This window comes from Sciurus vulgaris, assembly GCF_902686455.1.
Source record: "Sciurus vulgaris genome assembly, chromosome: 6".
NCBI classification, from domain to species: Eukaryota; Metazoa; Chordata; class Mammalia; order Rodentia; family Sciuridae; genus Sciurus; species Sciurus vulgaris.
Genome location: NC_136466.1, coordinates 74,620,305 through 74,641,616, shown reverse-complemented (window position 1 = coordinate 74,641,616; position 21,312 = coordinate 74,620,305). Strand labels below are relative to the sequence as shown.

Below are 21,312 nucleotides of genomic sequence, written 5' to 3'. Positions count from 1 at the left end.
GTCTATATGTTGAAGTGTTTCCCCTATTTTTTCTTCTAACAGTAGGGGTTTCTGGTCCTACAGTTAGGTCTTTGATCCATTTCAAGTTTACTTTTGTACAAGGAAAAAGATAAAGATCTAGTTTCATTTTTCTACATACAAATATCCAGTTTTATCAGTACCACTTGTTAAAGAGACTGTCTTTTTTCCAGTGCTATGTTTTGGATATTCTTATGAAGAATCAGATGGCTGTAGCTATGTTGTTTGGTCTCTATGTCCTCTATTCTGTTCCTTGGTCTACATGTTTGTTTTAAGTCAATAGTATACTGCTTTAGTTACTAAAGCTCTGCAGTATAATTTGAAATCAGATATTGTGAAGCCTCCAGTGTTGCTCCTTATGCTCAGGATTGTTTTATGTTCCTCCATATAAATTTTAAAATTGTTTTTTCTAGTTGTGTTAAGAATATCATTGGTATTTTAATGGGAATTGCATTGAAACTGTAGATCACTTTTGGTAATATGGCAATTTTAACAATATTAATTCTGCTTATCCAGGAACGTGGAAAGTTTTTCCATCTCCTAGTGTCTTCTTTAAGTTTTTTTTTCTTCAAAGTTTTAGAATTTTCAATATAGAGGTCTTTCACCTCCTTGGCTAGGTTTATTTCTGGGTATTTTTAAGCTATTATGAATTGGATTGTTTTTCTGATTTTTTTCTCAGTGGATGATCACCCGGTTTGCCAAAAATCATGTGTAGTTTATCTGCAATTTATTCTCATTTTTCTTATTCAGCTGTTCCTACACCCACTCCTGAAATCTTCAGCTTACCCAGGTTTCAGTCCATCCTGTGTTGACTTTTCATCATACTTAGAAACTCTCATGATTCCCCACCTGGAATATGAACCATTCTCTGGCCCTTGGCATGCAGGCTGCTCTCAACCCCTTAGTCCTCCTAAAGATCTTCAAGCTCTGATGGTAATTTGTCCCTTCCTCCCCACCAAATTTTTCTCTGTACTTCTAATTTGCCTAAAATATCTTTTTATTTTAAGGTTGAGACTTGTTTGACATGTAAGACATTCAATACATTCTTCTTACAGCCCAAGAGACATCTTGGATCCTTAGCTCATTTGAAGAAAAATGATGGATGTGCCCTAAATTATCAATAAATCTCTGCTTGATTATACAGGCTTTGCCTACTTTTTGAAAGCTCCTCTGGGTCATTATTTATGTCCTTTTCCTCATCCCCCTAAGGAATTGGTTCTTTACATGTTAAGCATTTTACACATACAGTAATGCTAACTGATATGGTTGAGGGAATACATCTCTGACCTGACCAGCAAGGACATTAAAAGCTCTGGCTTCTAAACTAATTGTCCCTTTGTTTTTATAAATATATTTGCATTTATCTTTATAATTGTCTTCTTGTTTTTTTAGTTTTTTTTTTTTTTTTTGGTTGACACACAACATTTGTACATGTTTATGAGATACAAAGTATTGTTTTGATTCACGTATACATTGGGTAGTGATCAAAGTAGAGTAAATAGCATACCCATCACCTTCAACTTCAATCATTTCTTTACAGTAAGCACTTTGAATGGCTTACTTGGTTGAAATATAAAATGATACTGATTGGACCTGTAAAAAAGAAGAGAAGTATGGTGTCTCTTTCTAATCTTTTTATCACCATGAGGATAATTATCATTTACCAAGAAGAGTTTATCCTTAGCAGTGTTCTCCAATTGGCTCCTAAGTCAACATACCTGTAAATATCTTACTTTCAGCTTTCTGCCTTCAAACAAGCACCAAGAGAAATAAATCCCTACTTTACTGACCACTTTGTGTATAATTTATTTATTTTTTGCTACAAAAAATAAGCAGACACTTCCCAAAGGTTTTCATTTTTTAAAAGAATCCTATCTAAAACCTACCAATTCTTTTCTCAAACTGTAGTGTCCAACATACCCACTAACTCTAACTTTTAACTTGCCTTTAATAAACAGTAAAGAAAAGCCCAGAGAAATCAGTCAAAGAGACCAGGATATCCACCATCTTACCAATGACAGACAGTACACACACACAAGGAGCCAGCCCCCTTCCCCTTCCCTGAGCCAGGACTCGAGAATCTAAAGCACGTGGAACTTATCTATTCCAGTCATGGGTGAGATTGACGGGAGAGAGCCTTGAGATCATCCTGCTCCCTCACCTGCATGATGGAGAATGGTCATTTATCACTGTAGTCTTTTTCCCATTATTGAAAAGTCCCTTGCAGGAAACTTCATAAATAAGAATAACTATAACTCTTGGATTTTATCCAAACTTTTTATTTAACTGACTTAGGAAGCTTGATTTAAATTCTGTTTGGTGTTATAATTTAAAACAAGTGAGATGACACCTCTAAGAATACATATACATTCACATTTTTGAGTCATTTGGAAGGATTTTAGAAATAAACGAAATGTACAACCAAAAGAGTTGAGGTGAGAATTGGTCCCTGTAGGTGTGTAGGGATTGAGTACAAGAGAGGAAGTAATAAATTGGGAAAGAGGATGCATCTTTTTTTGGTCATAGAAAATAACATAGGAAACTGGAGAAGAGTGTAGGAGGTTGTTTTTTTTTTTTTTTTTTTTTTCCTACTTCTTGCCTCCCACAGGAAATCACTAATATTTTCTGAGAAAAGGGATAAGTTGCCCAGTTTTCACCAATTAATGAAACAGCAACTTGTAGATTTAAGCATATTAATGAGCACTGTCCTTTTTAATAGCTCAAGAAAATTCTACTTAGAAAGAAAACACTTGACAATAATTTCCATCATTTCCAAGACAAACTAACCCTACTTTAAGTGTGACTTTAAAAAATGTGACTTCTAAAGCAAAGCAAGCAGATTAATATAGGGAATTCTAATACCCAAGTATGATATAATTCTCCTTATTCAAAACTAGCCCAAACAAAATGGGCAGCCTATAGAAATGTTTGATTTTCAAGGAGCATTTTTTCAGTGTGTGATATATAATCCTTTATGAGACCCTTTGGTAGAAGCACTGAGTGAAGGTTTCCGTCCCATTTCCTTTCTTGTGCCCTCTTCTACATGTGACCACTATGAAAGATGTAAGTCCAGCTCATAACAGGTCCTGATCTGGCATCCTTAATCCTTCATGAGGCCAGGTCAATTTCCATGTAGGAAGAAGCCAGAGAATCTTCCTTTCACCTCTCTTTCTCTAATACTAGTCCTTGTCCTTGAGCTGTCCCCAGAATTAAAAGGGAAGCCCAGTGATCAGAGCAGACAGACATAGGTTTGATCTGGTAAAAACCTTCAGAACGGGCCACTCTATCTCTAGAACTTACCCTCCACTACCCTCCCCCTAATCATTTCTACTAGATAACGAGGAAAAGACATTCAGATTTCTATAGAATTGCAACTTCTTATTCAGAGGAAGAAGCAATGGCACTAAAAGTCATAAGCTTCTGATCTCACCTGCCTTCTAGTAATAACTGATTCTTGAAATAATTCTGTGTTTTATAATAGTTCCCATCCATTTGGCCACCTTGGAATGATTGTATAATCTTTTACAATTATTTATGGGTCTCTTCTTAAATTTAAAGACTTTACAACAATAGAGAAATAAATGACTCCTATGAAATAGTATGTATTCAATGCAATACAATGTTGAAATTTTGGGATGGGCAACTATTGGTTTGCATGTATATATTGTAATCTGTATAAAAATACAATTATCTCATTAAAATAAGAATCTCTCTTTACCATTTCTTGTGCAAGGCTCTGAAGGATCTCTTTTCTCATTTCTGTTTTAGGTCCCACTCTTCACATACTTGCTACTATGTGAAGAGATTTGTTCCCTCTGAAACAGGTGTTAGAGTCTAATTCCCATCATGAGGCACTAAACAGGCTAGAAAGTTAATCCAGGTATGGTGTTTAGAAGTAGGGCCTTTGGGAGCTGTTCAGGATTAGATAAGGTTATTAGGGTGAAGCCATCATGGTTGCATAATGATGACTTTATAAGGAGAGAAAGACAGAGAACACATACACACATATGCACATATGCACGTACACATGAACACACTCACTGTCTCTGGATATGTGATTCCCTGCAGTGCCTTGGGACTGTCCCTGCAGAGACCATCCTCAGAAGCAGCACCTTCACCTTGGACCTCCAGAATCAGAGTTAAAATAAACCTCATTTCTTTAAAACGTACCCAGTCTCTGGCACTATATTATTAGCAAGAGAAGACAGACTAATCACTTGCTAATTTAGTTTGTGCTATTTTCTTGTCATGGAACAGGAGAAAGAGAATAATAAATCTTCTCAGCTTAGCATCTCAACTTCCAGAAGATCACTATCACTAATGTAAGTGACTAACCCTGTTTCTAGCCTAATAATTAAGATCTATATTTTTACATAAAATCTAAATATCTCAGAAATATCATCTGACATTAAATAATTCTATGCTATTCTTTCCTCCTACAATAGGCTTAATTGTATCCTCACATCCTAAAATTCAGATATTAGGCCAGACAAGTGGCACATGCCAGTAATCCCAGCAGATTGGGGGACTGAGGTAGGAGGATCATGAGTTCAAAGGCAGCTTCAGCAACTTACTGAGGCCCTAGGCAACTCAGCAAGATCCTGTCTCTAAACAAAATATTTTTTTAAAGGGCTGGGGATATGGCTCAGTGGTTAAGCACCATTGGGTTCAATCCCTGGTGATGATGATGATGATGATGATAATAACTAATAGTAATTAATACTAATTAATTAATAATTAATTATCATTATTAATCAAATATTGTTATCCTAACCTCCAGTATCTCAGAAAGTACTGTATTTGGAGATAGGGTCTTCACAGAAGTAATTAAGTTAAAATGAGGCCATTAGGGTGGACTCTAATCCAATATTACCAGTGTCCTTAATAGAAAGAGGAAATGTGGACATTAGCCCTTACAGAGGGAAGACAACATGAAGACCCAGGAAAAAGATGCCATCTATAAGCCAAGGAGCAAGGCCTGGAATACACCCTTCTTTCAGGGTCCCCCAGAAGAACTGAACAGTGTCAATACTTTGATCTCTGACTTCTAGCCTCCATAATGGTGAGAAAATGAATGTCTGTTGTTTAAACTACTCACTCTGTAGTATTTTGCCATGGCAGCCCTAGCAAATCAAAACACCAACCAAAAAAAGAAGAGTGCAGGAAGTTTTAAGATGCCAAAAAGACAGATTGTAAAACAGTAGGAAATGGGGAAGTTCATTAGGATGACATGTGGGAGCCAAAGGTTACATAAGAGTACAACTGCTATGCATGCCCCATAAAGGAAAGAATTAATTTTAGATCCTGCTGGACCATGCAAAAGGTGTAAATTAAAGAAAATTATCTCACCAATCCTAGGTATAAAGAAGAAAAAAGAACATAAAAGAACCAAAAAGATAAAGTAGCAAAAAAGAAATCAGCCATAATGAAAGTATAAGAGGGTATCAGGTTAAAATGAGTAGTTTTAATGTATGAATACACATGACATTTAAAAGTCTTTCAAGCAGCACAGTGGCAAATTCTAGGATTCTCTTTTAATGCTGAGAAAATTCTTACTGTCTTACTTTTTGAAAAATCACAGTGCAAAACAGTGGATGATTATAATAATGCAACTCAGACTGTTAAGAAATAAATTTCAAATGCATTTATTGATCATAGATTTTTCTCCTAATATAACTTAAAGAATAAAATGTCTATAAATTTTCTTCTAAAAAATATAGATATATAAATAACAACCTGGAATAAATCATTGATCCATTGTTTGTTCATTTATAAAGTTGAAAAATTATGGGTTATAACTCCATAAATATCTGAGACACTCAGATGGAACTTTTTATCTTCCTGGATAGGAGTCACCAGTGGTGATAAAATATATAAGTGGCTTTTATTTTTGCTCTGGTCATCCTCATTGTCCCATCCTATTCATCAGAGTGGTGAAATGTGCCATCAAATGTCTCACAAAAGAAAAATGTTTCACTGTCACGGTAGAAAAAGTTGGATTCATCCATCATGATTTCATTTCATCAAACCCTCCCCTTGATTTCCCTTTCATGTATCAGAATACTGGATTAACTATTATCCTTTAAGCACATTCTCTGCCAAGGTTTACTAAGATTTTTCACTAGTTTAAATTACAGTGGAAAGAAGATAGAACTTATGCAGATGATGGATAAGGTTAAGGGCCCAAGGACTACCAGGATTGTATAAGAAGCTACTGCTGGGTGATATATGCACATATTGGAGTAATGCTTGCTAAAAGTGAGGAGGCAGCATGGAGCAGTTGGCAGGACAACAGGCAGCCTAAATTACATCATTCATTTGATAGGTCTAACATATGGCAACGATTAGCTCTCCAAAACAAATGTAAGACTAACCAGCACTCTCACAGAAAAAAGCTTCCATTTTTAACTTTTCTATTAAAAAGGTTCAGTCCAAGTTACTGCCAATTCCAAAACAACAGTACCAACACATAGTTCTAAATGCAATAATAATATAGACCTTGCTAAAAATTAATAATTTTATCAAATAACATACAAAATGTTAAATATTCTTGTTTTATGTCTTTAAAATATTTTTAAGAAGCTTGTTTAGATAACTTAGTGGTTTTAAGCAACAGCAAAATCTGTAATCTATAAATTCTGTAATCTATAAATCTATCAAAATTCTGTAATCTATAAATCAGCTGAAAATTGTTTTCACAATAAAGGATACAAATGCTCTACATTAAATCTGGCCTCTTCTTAAAGCAAGTAAAACATGTCTTCAGTTCTGTCTTTTCAGTTAATCCCATTTTTGTGATAGAAAAAGCACAGGAAAAAGTTTTGACGATCTTCCGGGGAACATAATTTTGCTCTTGTTCTTCAAGATTTTCAAATATTTACCCTAAGCAAGAAAAAAAAAAAAGAGAGAAAAAGAGAAAGTAATAGAGAGCAATGTATGACACACCATTAGTGATAATAATCACTGAAAATTTGTTATCATACTTAGGTAAAACCCTTCATCTCAATACTAGCTCTTCTGATAAGCTTCCTTTAAAGTAGCTTTGAAGTACCTGAGACTTCAGGTCCTCTGTAATACAGGAGAATAAAGAGCCTAGGACTAAAGCATGAAGGCAAATCAGCTTTGCACCAAAGCAAACAGGGACTCTGATAATCAGTTTTCTGTTCCTGTAACAAAATACCTGAGATAATCAACTTATAAGAGGAAAGGTTTTACTTTGGCTCAGAGGTTCAAAAGTTTCAGTTCATGTTAGGTTGGCTCTGTTGATTTTGAGCCTGTGGTGAGGCAGTATATCATGGTAAGAACATGTGGCAGAGAAAGCTCATTTATCTCAAGGTTGGGAACAAACAGAGAGAAGCAGCACTGGCATCCCAGTATCCCCATAAGGGCACACCCCAAATGACCTAATTTCCTTCCATAGGCCCTGCCTTCTAAAGGTTCCACCGCCTCTCAATAGTGGGATGGACTGCAGATCAAGCCTTCAATACATGGGCCTTTGGAGAACATTCCAAATCCAAACTATAGTAGGGACCCAAAAGTTAGCAAATTCCTTATTGCATGTCTCTGAATTCTATGCTTTATTCATGTCATTTCAGGATAGATCCAAGAATAATTCCATTCTGTCCCTTAGATTTATTTCCATCCAACCTAGCCCTTTGAGTCTGTGATCTCACTTCTCCCATCTTACCTCCTTTTTTCAAATATCATTCATCTACCCAGAAGTTTTCCACATTTTTAACTTTATAAAAGAATGCCATTTCTCTAGCCAGTGACCATTCACCTTTGTCAGGATCACATTGTTCTAGTTTTCCTCTAGGAAACCAATTTGTTCCTCATTCAGTCCAAAGACTTGTAATGAAGTCAACTGCACCCCTATCTCCAGGAGTACACAAGCAGCAGAGTTCTTCATTTCTGCAGTTTCACTTTCTGGATTGCAGTTACCCACAGTCCAAAAAATATTGCAATGCATACCTTTAAATTGTGCCACTCTGAGTAGTGTGATAAAATCTTGTACCATAATACTCTCTCTTTCTCTCCCAGAACATATATCAGCCCTTTGTCTAGTGTATATACACCTCATATACTATCCACACATTAGTCACTTAGTCGCCTGTCCAGTTATCAAGTGCACTATCACAGTAACAGAGTACTTGTGCCCAAGTAAACCTTACCTAGTGTCCTAATGCTATGTTGCAATGCCTACATATTCATCTCACTCCATCTCATCATTATTTCACACCATCACAAGAAGAGTGAGTATGATAAAGTCAGCCCTTCATATTCACAGGTTTCACATCTGCAGATATAACCAATCATTTGGGGAAAAATCGCATCTATACTAAATACATACAAATATTTTTCTTCCCATTATTTTCTAAGCCATACAGTACAACCATTTATTTAGCATTCACATTGTATCAGACAGGTATAATGTAGTCTAGAGATACTTTAAAGTACTCAGATCTGGGCACGGCTGTAATCCCAGCAGCTCGGGAAGCTGAGGTAGGAGGACTGCAAGTTCAAAGCCCGCCTCAGTAACTTAGTGAGGCACTTAGCAACTCAGCAAGATCCTGTCTTTAATAAAATATGAAAAATGGCTGGGGACTCGGCTCTGTGGTTAAGCACCCCTGGGTTCAATCCCCAGTGTTAAAAATAAATAAATAAAGTATACAGGAGGATATGCATAGGTTATATGCAAATACTATGTATGAGCATCAGCAGATTTTGATATCCTCAGGGGGTTCTAGAACCAATCCCCCATGGATACCGAGGGAACGCTGTATAAGAAGATTTTCTTTTTTTTTTTTTCTTTTTTAATTTTTATTATTATTTTTTATTTTTACTGACTGCATTTTGATTCATTGTACACAAATGGGGTACAATTTTTCGTTTCTATGGTTGTACATTGCTCTTTGAACAGATAAGAGTCATGTCTAAGTTTTCATGGTGAATTAAATTATATCATCACAAAGCAGCCATTTGTTCATTTTGATGCTCTTCCATGCATTCTATATTGTGTACAATGAATCAAAATGCAGTCTGTAAAAAATAAAAAAGATAAATAAATAAAAAATCTAGTACAGCAGGCACCCAATAAATACTTGTTAAATAAATTTTAAAAATATAAGATTTTTTAATTGTTTATTTGTTCTAATTAGTTGTACATGACAATAGAATGCATTTAAACATTTTGATAGATCAGACATAAATGGAGTGTAATTTCTCATTTTTCTGATTGTACTAACAGATGAATGGATAAAGAAAATGTGGTATATACATACAATGGAATAGTACTCACCTTTAAAGAAGGACATTTTTTGAGCCAGACAAAGAGACCTCATTCAAATAACTTTCATTGCAGTGTGTTGTTATATTCTCTTTTTAGTTAATTGTGTTAATCTCTTACTGTGTCTAATTTATCCTAGGTTTGTTGTATAAGAAAAAATAAAACATATATAGAGAGGGGTTGGTACTATCCAAGGTTTCACACACCTAAAAGCAGTCAGAGAATGTATACCCACAGATAATGAGGGACAACTGTATACCCATCCCCTCCTCTGACCAACTACTTCTGCCACCATCACTCTCTGTGATGATTTTAGGAATGGGTATGTGAGCCAGTTCAAGATCCAAGGAGATGCAAGATATTCTGAACCTGTTGACAAAGACAAGCTCTGTTCCACTGGCCTTGAAGATTAAACCTGGAGTATTGGGGGTAAACATCTTACCAATCCATGAAACCTAGGAATGCAGCCACAGCGAATGATCCAGAGCCAAGATATGTGCAAGACATACTATTGTGGTGTTAATGTTGAGGGTCTATAGCATGAGCTTGATGTGCATTTCCTTAAAAAATTCTACTACCCCAGAGTCTTGACCACTTCTCAGAACCTGAAATCTTTGTCTCTAGAAACTCACTTGTAATGTCCAAAGTGCTATTGTCATAGAAGTGATTACAGTTTACATCAGCAAGAGTGGGTTCTGGCAACCACTGATCAGGTTGACCCATAGAGAATTCCCAATACAAGAATAAGACAAGCAATAATAAGTGTTGGCGTGGATGTGGGGAAAAAGGCACACTCATACATTACTGGTGGAGTTGCAAATTGGTGCAGCCACTCTGGAAAGCAGTATAGAGATTTCTCAGGAAACTTGGAATGGACCCACCATTTGACCCACTGATCCCACTTCTTGGTTTATACCCAAAGGACTTAAAATCAGCATACTACAGTGATGCCGCCACATCAATGTTCATAGCTGCTCAATTCACAACAGTTAGATTGTGGAACCAACCTAGGTGCCCTTCAATTGATGAATGGATAAAGAAACTGTGGTATATACACAATGAAATATTATTCAGTCATAAAGAAGAATAAAATTATGGCATTTGCAGGTAAATGAATGGAGTTGGAGAATATCATGATAAGTGAAATAAGCCAAACTCAAAAAACCAAAGGCCGAATGTTTTCTCTATAAGTGGATGATGATACATAAAGTGGGGGAGTGGTGGACAAGAGAAGAATGGAAGAAATTTGGAGAGGAAAATGGGGCAGGAGGGGGTGGGAGACTGAGACAGACATTATTACCCTATGTACATGTATGATTACATGAATGGTGTGAATCTACATTGTGTACAACCATAGAAATGAAAAGTTGTACCCCATTTGTGTACAATGAATCCAAATGCAGTCTGTAAAAATAAAATTTAAAAAAATAATAAGAATATATAAACTTTTGTGTTTTTATAAAACTATGTTTTCCTTTTAAGCAGAACTTAGTGCTTTTCTGAGTCTCATTTTAATTTCTACTGAGGGGAGTTGATAAGTAAGAATCTAAGAATCTGAAGGTCCCCATACCTGGCATGAGAATGGGACCTCAGAAAGGTATTAGGGCTTCAGAGAGATTGACTTTGAGGTACATTGAGGCATATGTTCCACAGATGGCCTCACACATATGACTGTGTCCTGGCATGATTCATAAGGACAAAAAGACCCCTATCCTCTATACTGGCATTGAAGAAGCAACAGGGGAGGTCAACTGACCTGAAGGGATTAAGTAGACCACTCACTGTAAAGAATATGCCATTGGAGACTCATTTGGACCACTGATCATAAGCCAGATGGGACAGGTAGGGTCTAAAGACTGTGGTATGGGAAACCATCTGCTTTGTCAGGCCCCCCTGGTGGATGGGAATATCTGAAAGTCATCTTTGGCCTATTTCCCAATACAGAGGCATTCCATGAAGCCATTCCTCTGAGATGGCACTCAGGCATTAGGACTCAGAGCCTCTTTCTGAGACCTACCCATGGTTCAGCAAGTTCCCCATCTCTTACTCCAGAATAGGGATTTTTTTTTAATTTAATCTTAGGGAAAACCCTGTTCTCATCCTCCTTCCTTCCTTCTAAATATTCTGTTCATTCCCAAAATAATCTTAGTTCTCTAAGGACTTAGGATTTTGGAACACAGTTCTGTAGAGACTCTTTCTACATTGTCACTTCCCTTCCCTGAGGTGATGAGCACAGAGCTGCCCATCTGCTCCAATGGGGAAAGGGAAGATGTTCCAAAAGAAACAAAAAATAAATCTCAAATATATTATTCCATCATATTCTCCTGCTAAATTAAATATTTACATCCCTGAAAAGAAAATTCAGTTCTTATCCAGGTGTTACTCTTCACACTTGACAAACACCCCCCTGTGAATATACACACATGCCCCAAGCTAAGACCTGAGTCCAAATCCCAAAAGGATTAGAACTTCTTTGCACAAAGCAGCCCCTCCCCTGACTATAGGAATGATATTTTCTTTGAGTTCCACAAAGACGAGATATGTAAGAATAGACCCTGAGTGTTTCTTCCCCTTATTATGCTCTTTATCTGAAGTTACCCACCATGAAATACTCCCACAAGCAGACCCTCAAACCCCATTACTTTCACTGAAGTGAGAAGAAGCCTTGAGGAACTCACTTTAACCAGGAGGTGAAAAGCTGCTATGACTTACATAAGGAAGCAGGCATTGTGGACAGGCTCCCCAGCATGGATCTCCACCCTCATTGCTTCATTCCTGAAATCTCCATTATATTGTATCCAGGCTTCAGAGATCTGCAAGAAAAGGAGAAATGGGGTTTCACTGAACCCAGACTTACTTTTTTTTTTTTTTTTTTTTTTTTTTTTTTTTTTGGTGCTGGGTATGGAACCCAGGGACTCACACATAGTAAACACAAGTTCTACCACTGAGCTACATCCCCAGCCCCAAAAGCCAGACTCCTGAAGGTGCACATTTCCATTCTCTGCTCCTCTGCTTTTGGAGACATTTTTCTCCCACCCTGCCTGAGCAGGCCTTTCCAATGTTAGTGGCTGAGAGTTTTTTATATGACAAAATTATCATGAAAATGTTCTTTATTTTCCTACAAACAAAACAAAACGTGCTTCATTGAGTCTTAGATGCATCACCTTCCGATGTAGAGAAATGCTCTTGAGTCTGTTAAGGAGACTCATCTCCTTCTCCAAAAGAGTCTCTGAATGTGACTCAGGACACCACATCTCCCCATCACACATTAAGGGACACCCATTTGTCAAAACACAGGTGCTATGTAACTAAGAAAACTAAGGAACTTCTATCTGGATAGCTATCACATAATCAGCCTTAGTCAAGGCAGCTGAAAAGAACTCTGTAGTAAATGTCCAGCTGTGCCTTCTGAAGGGGCCTGAGTTGCTTCTGAACCACACCTCCCTATCCAGATGGGAAATTCACTCCAAGTCCAGAGTCTAAAGATAATGCCTTAAAAGAATATCCCAGGTTGCCTGCCTTTTTAACAGTTTTCCTGGTATGCACAGAACTCAAATCCACCCATAGACTTTATTAAGGTTGTATCTGCCCCTCTTCTCTAAGGCTCCCCAAAATCCTTAAAGTATTTTTGTAGAATTCCTTCCAACTTGGTCTCACCACAGTCCACTGGCTTTCCTGAAATAGCTGGTGCCTTTTCAGCACCTACATATCTTGTCTCTGCACACAAAAACCTCACCCACCACCTCAATGACAAGCCCTAATTCCAGAATGTGTCAGTATTCTGAAGTTCACAAATGTTCTGCCTGAGAAATCTCAGCAATCCCAAGCACCTGTGGAAGTGATGTTCTGATGGTAGGGCTACAAGTATACAGGTGCTATGTAACTAAGAAAAAAATGTTTTCCAAGAACCTTGGGAGTCAGAAAAAACACATTTCACATTTAACTTAGAAGCTACATGTCATATACTCATAAGTGAATAAATAAATGCTTAAATGACCAATAAGTATAAAAGGTAGATGCCATGTAGTATATGACAACATGTCAAAATATTCTAAGCAAAATGTTTAGTCCATCAAGATTTTGGTTTTGAAAGCTTCACCCTTCTCTTCTCCCGTTTTACATTCTAATAAATCAGAGTGACTAGATAAAACTCTAGAATACTGGGTATGTGAGCAGCCTCTAAAACAGCCCTCCATGATTCCTACCTCCTCATGCTCATGCCCTTTTATAACCCCTGACTGTAGGGACTTCTGGATAAAGTGAATCCCTGAAGGATTCCTCTCAGCTCAGTGAAAGTGATGACTGGTAAAGGGATTACTGATGGGTTGTGGGAGAATTTCATGGGTAACCTCAGGTAAAGAGCATTCTAAGGAGAAGAAGCACCCAGATTCTCTTCTTACCTACCTCATCTTTGTGGAACTCAGAGAAAATACCACTCTTATAGTCAGGGATGCTTTATGTGATGCAGTTTTAATCCTCTGGGATTTGGACTCAGGTCTCACCTTAAGTGTGAGCTGAATGAGAGACTCCTGGTAGCAAATATAATATGGCAAAATAGTGGGATGTCACTTCCAAGATTCTGTGTAATCAAGAGACTGTGATTTCCATTTTGGACACCTCCTCTTTCACTCTGAGGGAGGCCAGTTGCCATGATGTCAGCTGTTCTATGAAGAGGCCAACATTGCAATGAACTAATATATAGCCATGTACATGAGCCTGGACGCATATCCTTCCCAGTAGAGGCTTGAGGTACTTATAGTTCCTACTAACACCTTGATTACAGCTTTGTGAGGAACTAGAGGCACCCAGTTAGCCACACCCAGGTTCAAGACCTACAGAAACTATAAAACCATGTTTGCTGTTGTATGCCACTAAGTTTTAGGGTAACTTGTTAAATAGCATTAGATAGTAAATAGACTAGACTGGAGAATGAAAAGAAACCTTAAAGCAATACTATACAATGTAATAAAATAAGTGGCATAAAAGTTGAAATAATTTGGGCAAAAAAATAATGCAATTAGGTTATAATGGTGAATTGAATTATAAAATAAGTATGCAAGCATTGACAGTGAGGTAAATGAATGATTAATAGAAAGAAAGAGAGAGAGAGAAAGGGGAAGAATGAAGAAAGGAAGGGAGGGAGGAAGAACAGACAGGTCTTTCTAACAGAAATACATGTAGACATTCTCCCCACACACATCTTAACCAAGGAGATGTAGCTTAATCTCTTATCCTTATGTGTATGTGCTAGACTTAAAATTTGCTTCCAAAGAATAGCGTATGGGAAGATACTAACTTCACAGTGGAGAAATCTGAAAAAATCTATCTTATTTAAGTGATTGAGGCTAGCATCATCAGTGATAAATCATGTGAATACATGCCTTTTAATATGATGTGTGGCTAGAATTCTGTATACTTGGGTTAATAAAAATAATACTCTAGAAAACATTCAGATTATACACATATATATTTTGGTAAGGATGTCTAAGTCACTGCTATGCTTTGGAATATGTGTCCTTGAAAGATCCATGCATAAAAATCTTGGTCCCTAGCACTAGGTACTATTGGGAGGAACCTTTAAGAGGTACAGCCTAGTAAGAGGTCTTCCAGTCACTGGGAACATACCCTTGAAAGGGACAGGGGACCCCAGGCCCTTCCTCTTCCTGTGTTTCATGTCCCAGGCATGAGGTGAACAGGCATGCATTGCTGCCATGATGTGCTGCCTCATCCCAGATTCAAAAGCAATGGGACCAATTGATCACAAGCTAAAACCACCAAAACTACAAGCCAGAACAAATCTTTTCTCTTTATGATTATCTCTTGTATTTATTATAGTAATGAAAAGCTGACTTACACAGCCACCAAAGATGAAAAACCATCCTGATCGTTCAAAAATCTTCATCCAAAACTTGAAGATAAAAAATATGAAATTGTTCTAATGTTTGGTTGTTTTTCTTCCCCCTCTTAAATACAGATTGAGAAGGGGGTTGGTTAATTGCTGCAAAAATGCAAATTTAACAATTCTTTGATTTTCTTTGAGTATCTGTCACACATCATAGTGAAATTCCAAACATTACATAATTTCCTCTAATTTATTTAGTGCTTTGAAGGAATGTAAGCTAAATGGTTCAAGTGGCTGGTAGTTCCTTTCTACTTATCAACAAAGGCATTCCTGCAGCTCAAACCTAAGATTTATAAGCTTAATCTGATAAAGTGAGGTTGCCCTCACTGAATTTTTTTTTTGCCAGTTTTCACAAATACATTTCTATCCAATGGGTACTGATCTGGTTTTTTTTCACTTCCTTGAGTTTTCCTCAATATTATAAAATGGAATCTATAGTCTCAAGTGAAAGGTGATTTCTGAATTTTTCTCGTGTGGTTAGAATTCTGTACCTAGCTGATATAGAGAAAAGGATCTGCAGTTAGATGACAACCAGAGACAGACAAAAATTCATAGATGTGGGATGTTAGGTACCACAGCCCCAGGATCCCAGCTCCACTGTGCCCAACTTCTCTGACCTAGGCTGAAAGGTTACTCTTTCCTGAATCATCTGTGCTGGAATACAGATGGAGCTCAACAGAAAAGAAGGGTACTGATTCTCCAAATCCAAGGTTCTCTGTGCTTCTGAATAGACAATGCAAAACCCTTCTTAAAGTAAGTCACTTAAATTCCAGGAAAGTGTAACCCCAGTCTGGGGAACATACTGCAGTTCTTTCCAACCCCACCTTTAAGGACCACCTAATCTCAAACTTTCTTTTGGTATATAAACTGTAATGAAAAGAATATGAAGATATAAGATCTAAGATGTTTAAAAATTATACAGGGGCCAGAGGTAGAACTCAGTGGCAGAGTATGTGTTTAGCATGCACAAGGCCCTGGGCTCAGTCAACAGAACAAAAAAGGAAAGGAACAGAATCGAACTCTGTGTTCATGTGTGTGTGTGTGTGTGTGTGTGTGTGTGTGTGTGTGTGTGTGTGTGTCCTCCTCACTGCCTCACTTATACCATTTAAACATCCCATTTTCTCATGCCTATATCCCAAAGTGAGAAGACCCCACTGCAATTGCAAGAAGAAAGTTCCAGGAAGTTGCCTCTTTTTGTTACTTTCTCTAGCCTCCTGATATTCCTTTCTTCCCAGTAATCTGTGCATTTTTTAGTCATGTTTAAATATTTTATTGGTCCAGTAAAGTTATACATAATAGTGGGATTCATTATGCTATATTCATACAAGCACATAACAATTTCATTAAGCTCATTCCTCAGTACCTTTCACTTTCCCTCCTCTCCTCCCTCCTGATCTTCTTGCTCTTATTCTACTGATCTTCCTTCTGTTATTATTATTTCAATTCATTCATTATAATTACATATGTATGTGTGGGTATGATTCACTGTGGTGTAGTCATACATGGACATAGCATAATTTGGTAGATGTCATTCCCCAGTACTTCCCATGCCCTCTCATCCTCCTTTCTTTCCTCTTAATCCCCTCCCTCTACTCTCCTGGTAATTTATTCAGATAAAGCTGCTTACCTGACCACTGCTCCCATAAACACTATAAAGGCTGTTATAGATATAGGATGTATTGCACTCAGACTTTCAAGAGAGGATGAGAAGGACATTTGAGCTAAATTTTTTTAATAGAGGATCAATGTGGGACATTTTAGTCTTGCAGTGCAATGCCAGGCTCTGTATGCCTTGTCTCTGTTCCCCATATTCTACTCTTTTTAAGTTCCCTGGAGACACTGGCTCTGGGATATGCATGCAGCCTTACAAAGCTATAAGATTTCTCTGCTCAAATGATGGTCACTTGCCGCTATTCCACTCTTAGGATAGATATTACAGGATTGAGGGCCACTGTTCTCTGGTTTGCTGACAGCTTGCTTCTAGCCTACTGTTTTAGTCAGCTTTTTCGCTGCTGTGATTGAAGGACCCAACCAGAACAAATGTAAAGGAGGACAGGTTTATTTAGGGGCTTATGGTTTCAGAGGTCTTAGTCCATAGGCAGCTGGCTCCATTCCTCAGGGCTCAAGGTGAGACTGAACAACATGGCAGAAGAACATAGAGGGAAGCAGCTCACATGATGATCAGAAAGCACAGTGAGAGGTCCCCACTTGCCAAATACAAATATATACCCCAAAGCCATGACCCCAGTTCCCACCTCCTCCAGTCACAACCCACATGCTCCAGTTACCACTCAGTTAATCCCATCAGGGATGGATCAACTGATTAGGTTAAGGTTATATAACCCAATCATTTCCCCTCCAAACCTTCTTGCATTGTCTCGCATGTGAGCTTTTGAAAGACACCACATCTAAACCATACACCTATCAATCTTTTCACTCATTATCCTCCAGCTTCCCACTTGCCTGAACTCATTATTTCCTCACTTCCTATAAGATTCATTTAAGAATTCACTGGGTACTATAAGCTAGTTTATCTATTCTTTTAAAATAACATCCAGTATTTCAAATCATAGCCATGTTATCAAATGTAAATATGAACCTCAGCCAGGCACAGTGATGCACACCTGTTAATACCAGTGACTCAGGAGGCTGAAGTAGGAGGATGGCAATTTCAAGGCCAGCCTCAGCAACTTAGGGAAACCCTAGGCAACTCAGTGATATCTCAGCTCCAAATAAAAAATAAAAAGGACTTGGAATGTAGCTCAGTGGTGAAGTGCCCCTGGGTTCAATACCCAATACCAGAAAGAAAGAAAGAAAGAAAGAAAGGTGGGGTAGAGGGAGGAGAAGGAGGAGGAAGGAAGGAAAATCTGAACTTCATTTTTTTTGGACATGAGTATGAGTAAAACTACTTAACAAGTGTGGGTCAAGAATAACCTATTCATGGAAAGTTAATACTTTTATTACAACAAAGAACTCTTCATAATAACTTAGAAATAATTCAAAAGTGATCTAAGAATAGAACTTTAGAAACTAATTACATTGTGACATCTGGACTGCATAGATCAATCAGCAAGACTAGAAAGAAATGTTGAAAGAGTGAGATTTTCAGTCAGAAGATTAAGGCTCAAATCCTGTCTCTGTTGCTTTCTAACATTATGACCTTGAATAAATTTCTTAACTTTTGAAGTGTATGCACATATACCTTTTATAATAGATCAGTTATGTTCCCACTTTTTCCTTGCCTCCCTACACTTCTTGGTTTTTCAGCTCTTCTTACTAGAATAGTGATTACTTCCTCACCCCTGGACCAACAGAATGCTGTAGAAGTAGTGATGTGCCAGAGTCAAGGGTGAGTCTGAGAGAACTTACATGCCTCCACCATGCTTTCTCATGGAACCTTACAATTTCCATGTGAATAAGCCAGGGCTAACCTGATGGAGACTTGTCACTCCTGTGTGCCCTGCTGAAAAGATCAGGAAATTCTAGACCTATTAGTAAATCCATCCTGGACTAGTCATTGCTCAGAAATCTGATAATATATACACACTCATAAAATCAGCTCAACCTGGTCCAGGTCAGAAAAATCACCCAGTCAAGACAGAGATTTGTGAATTAAGTAGATTCTTATTTTTTCAAGCCCCTCAGTTTGGAGGTAGACAGTGAGCAATAGATAACTGACATAGGTACTACATAAGTTATTGTGAGACTAAGTGAAAAAAAATACATGAGTCTACAGCAGTTCTTAGCACATAATAGTAACTATATTTTTATTATCATCATAGCAAAAAGATCTGTATTTTTGTTTACGAAACAATATTTTGTAATGTGATTTTTTGTAATATTTCTGTTTGAAGGATATATTAGTCAGGATACAAATGACAGAAATACAAATCAAACATACAAAAAAGGAGAGACTTATCTGAAATGATGTCAGGCAGAACTCGATCCAGACCTCAAACACCACCACCATTTCTTTCCTCTCCTCTGTCTCTTTGTGTTGACCTTGTTCTGCCTACTGCAGAGAGACTTTCTCCATAGGATGTCAAAGACAGCCATCTTCTGCTATGTTTCTGGCCCCAGCAACAACAGAAAGCAATAGCAGTTTTCCCCTATTGACTCCAACAGAGAAAAATTCCAGACAAGGGCTCCTATTGGCTCAGTTTTGTCATGTGTCATATCTGAGTCAATCACAGCAGCCAGGTAGATGGGCTAACTATCCACAGTTATGTCATACACTTATCCAACTATAAGAAGCAAGACATCATTACCCTATGTACATGTATGATTACACGAATGGTATGAATCTACATCGTGAACAACCATGGAAACAAAATGATGTATCCCATTTGTGTACAATGAATCAAAATGCAGTCTGTAAAAAAATAAAAATAAACTAAAAAAAGAAAAAAAGAAACAAAAAGAAGCAAGAAATCAGAGTCTGGACTAAAGAAGTAGGAAAGCATGGGAAATGTCCAGGACTGCCAAAAATAACACTACCAGAAGCCTAAAACAATAAATTATCCTGCTGTCACCTTTCAATTCTTTTAGGTACAACCATCCCTTATTATCACCAGCCTGGATTCTTGGTTTAGAATTCATAATTCAACAAGGCAGAAAATGAACTGCCCTCAGAAATGGAATTTAGGGCTCTGTGCTTCCCTCTGTCTCTATAGCTACTCTTAACCTCCATGATATGGAGTTGCCCTGAGAAATCAAACTAATATACATACATTTAAGGAATGACATCTTATTAGACCTCTCATTCTCTTGGTAACATACAAATATTCTCATCACATTCGAATAGGGTTTTGGGTGTTCCAGATACTGAGATTTTTAGAGGCTTTTGTTGACATGGCTGAATTTATACATACGTTTAAAGATGATCTATTTTAAGAGCCAAAGCATAGTATTGTAAAGAGAGAAGAAAACTCTGAGATTATTTAAATCTAAATTTGGTGAAAATAACAAAGACATCTCAGTTTGCAGGCATTGGGGCCACAGGTGTTGCAACTGTTGTTACTGCTGTTCTGACTCGACATGTGGCATAGGTGCTATATCTATAAATATGTAATCCACATACAGTGCTAAACTAGAAACACTTACTCAATGTTGTTGAAAAGGTTGGATGTCTTACGAAATGTGAAATTAATAAGTACATAGTCAAGTAAAATCTATAATAAACTATTGCTATTGCAATAGTCCAGGAATAAGAAATTCTAGCAAAGAACTGGTCAGGTGAAGATTCATGTTGCCCACTTACTCTGTCTACATTATGATGTTCTAGTCAGTGTCTTGTTTTCATCTGAACTAAAGTGTGCACCTACTGTATCATTTAAAATAGCTCAAGATAAGAAATTATTTGACTATGGCAACTCTTTCCAGAACATGTCAGAGACTGACAGGAATTTATAGATAATTATGTTATCTGAGACAGCAGTTGTGTTATGAAAAGGCTTAAAATTCAAAAACAAACTCTATTTTTATTGCAAATAGAAAGAAAATGCAGATCTTATGAATTTCAAGAGGTCTGAGGAATTCTTTAATATTCGACTGTGCTTAATTGACCATTCCTTTCACCTTCTTGAATTTAGTTTGCCTGAGATTTTTCATCTAGAAAATGTAAACACCACATGTAGACTGAATCAGCAGGATTTATATGGGGAAGAGTCTTAAAATACATGTGCTTGAAGTGCCATATCTTACTAAGCTTATTTATATAAAGTTTAGCAGAGAGGAAAACTACTGGAGAAACACAGAAGAAAACCTTAGCACTATATTTAGTATGTCAACAGAAAGAAAAATTCAGTTAACTCAATCTTTTCTGGAAAAAGTCTTGGTACAAATAAATATTTGTACTGTGAAATTAAATATTACACCAAATTTTTATTGTGATGGGAAATTAAAACATAGAACTACAGAGTTGGAAGGACCTAGGAGGTCTTCTTATAGGTGAAGAAATTTAAAACCCAAACTGACAGAGTGACTGCCCATTATCACTGCTGTTTGGTAACAAAATCCTGTCCAGAATTCATCCACAGCCCCGGGCATTCCCACTTACAGCTGTAGCTAGGCTATCTTGATTGAGCTGGTCTCACAGGATTCAAGC

At 37.3% G+C, this 21,312-nt stretch overlaps 1 long non-coding RNA gene across 1 annotated transcript in view; it reads right to left on the bottom strand.

Moving 5' to 3' along the window:
- The window catches only part of LOC306663162, a 78,497-nt gene that overhangs the window by 35,810 nt on the left and 21,375 nt on the right, over positions 1 to 21,312 (bottom strand). Inside the window, exon 2 of the long non-coding RNA XR_013764382.1 lies at positions 12,017 to 12,117. This is a non-coding gene — a long non-coding RNA (uncharacterized lncRNA). The remainder of the gene's footprint in view (positions 1 to 12,016; positions 12,118 to 21,312) is intronic.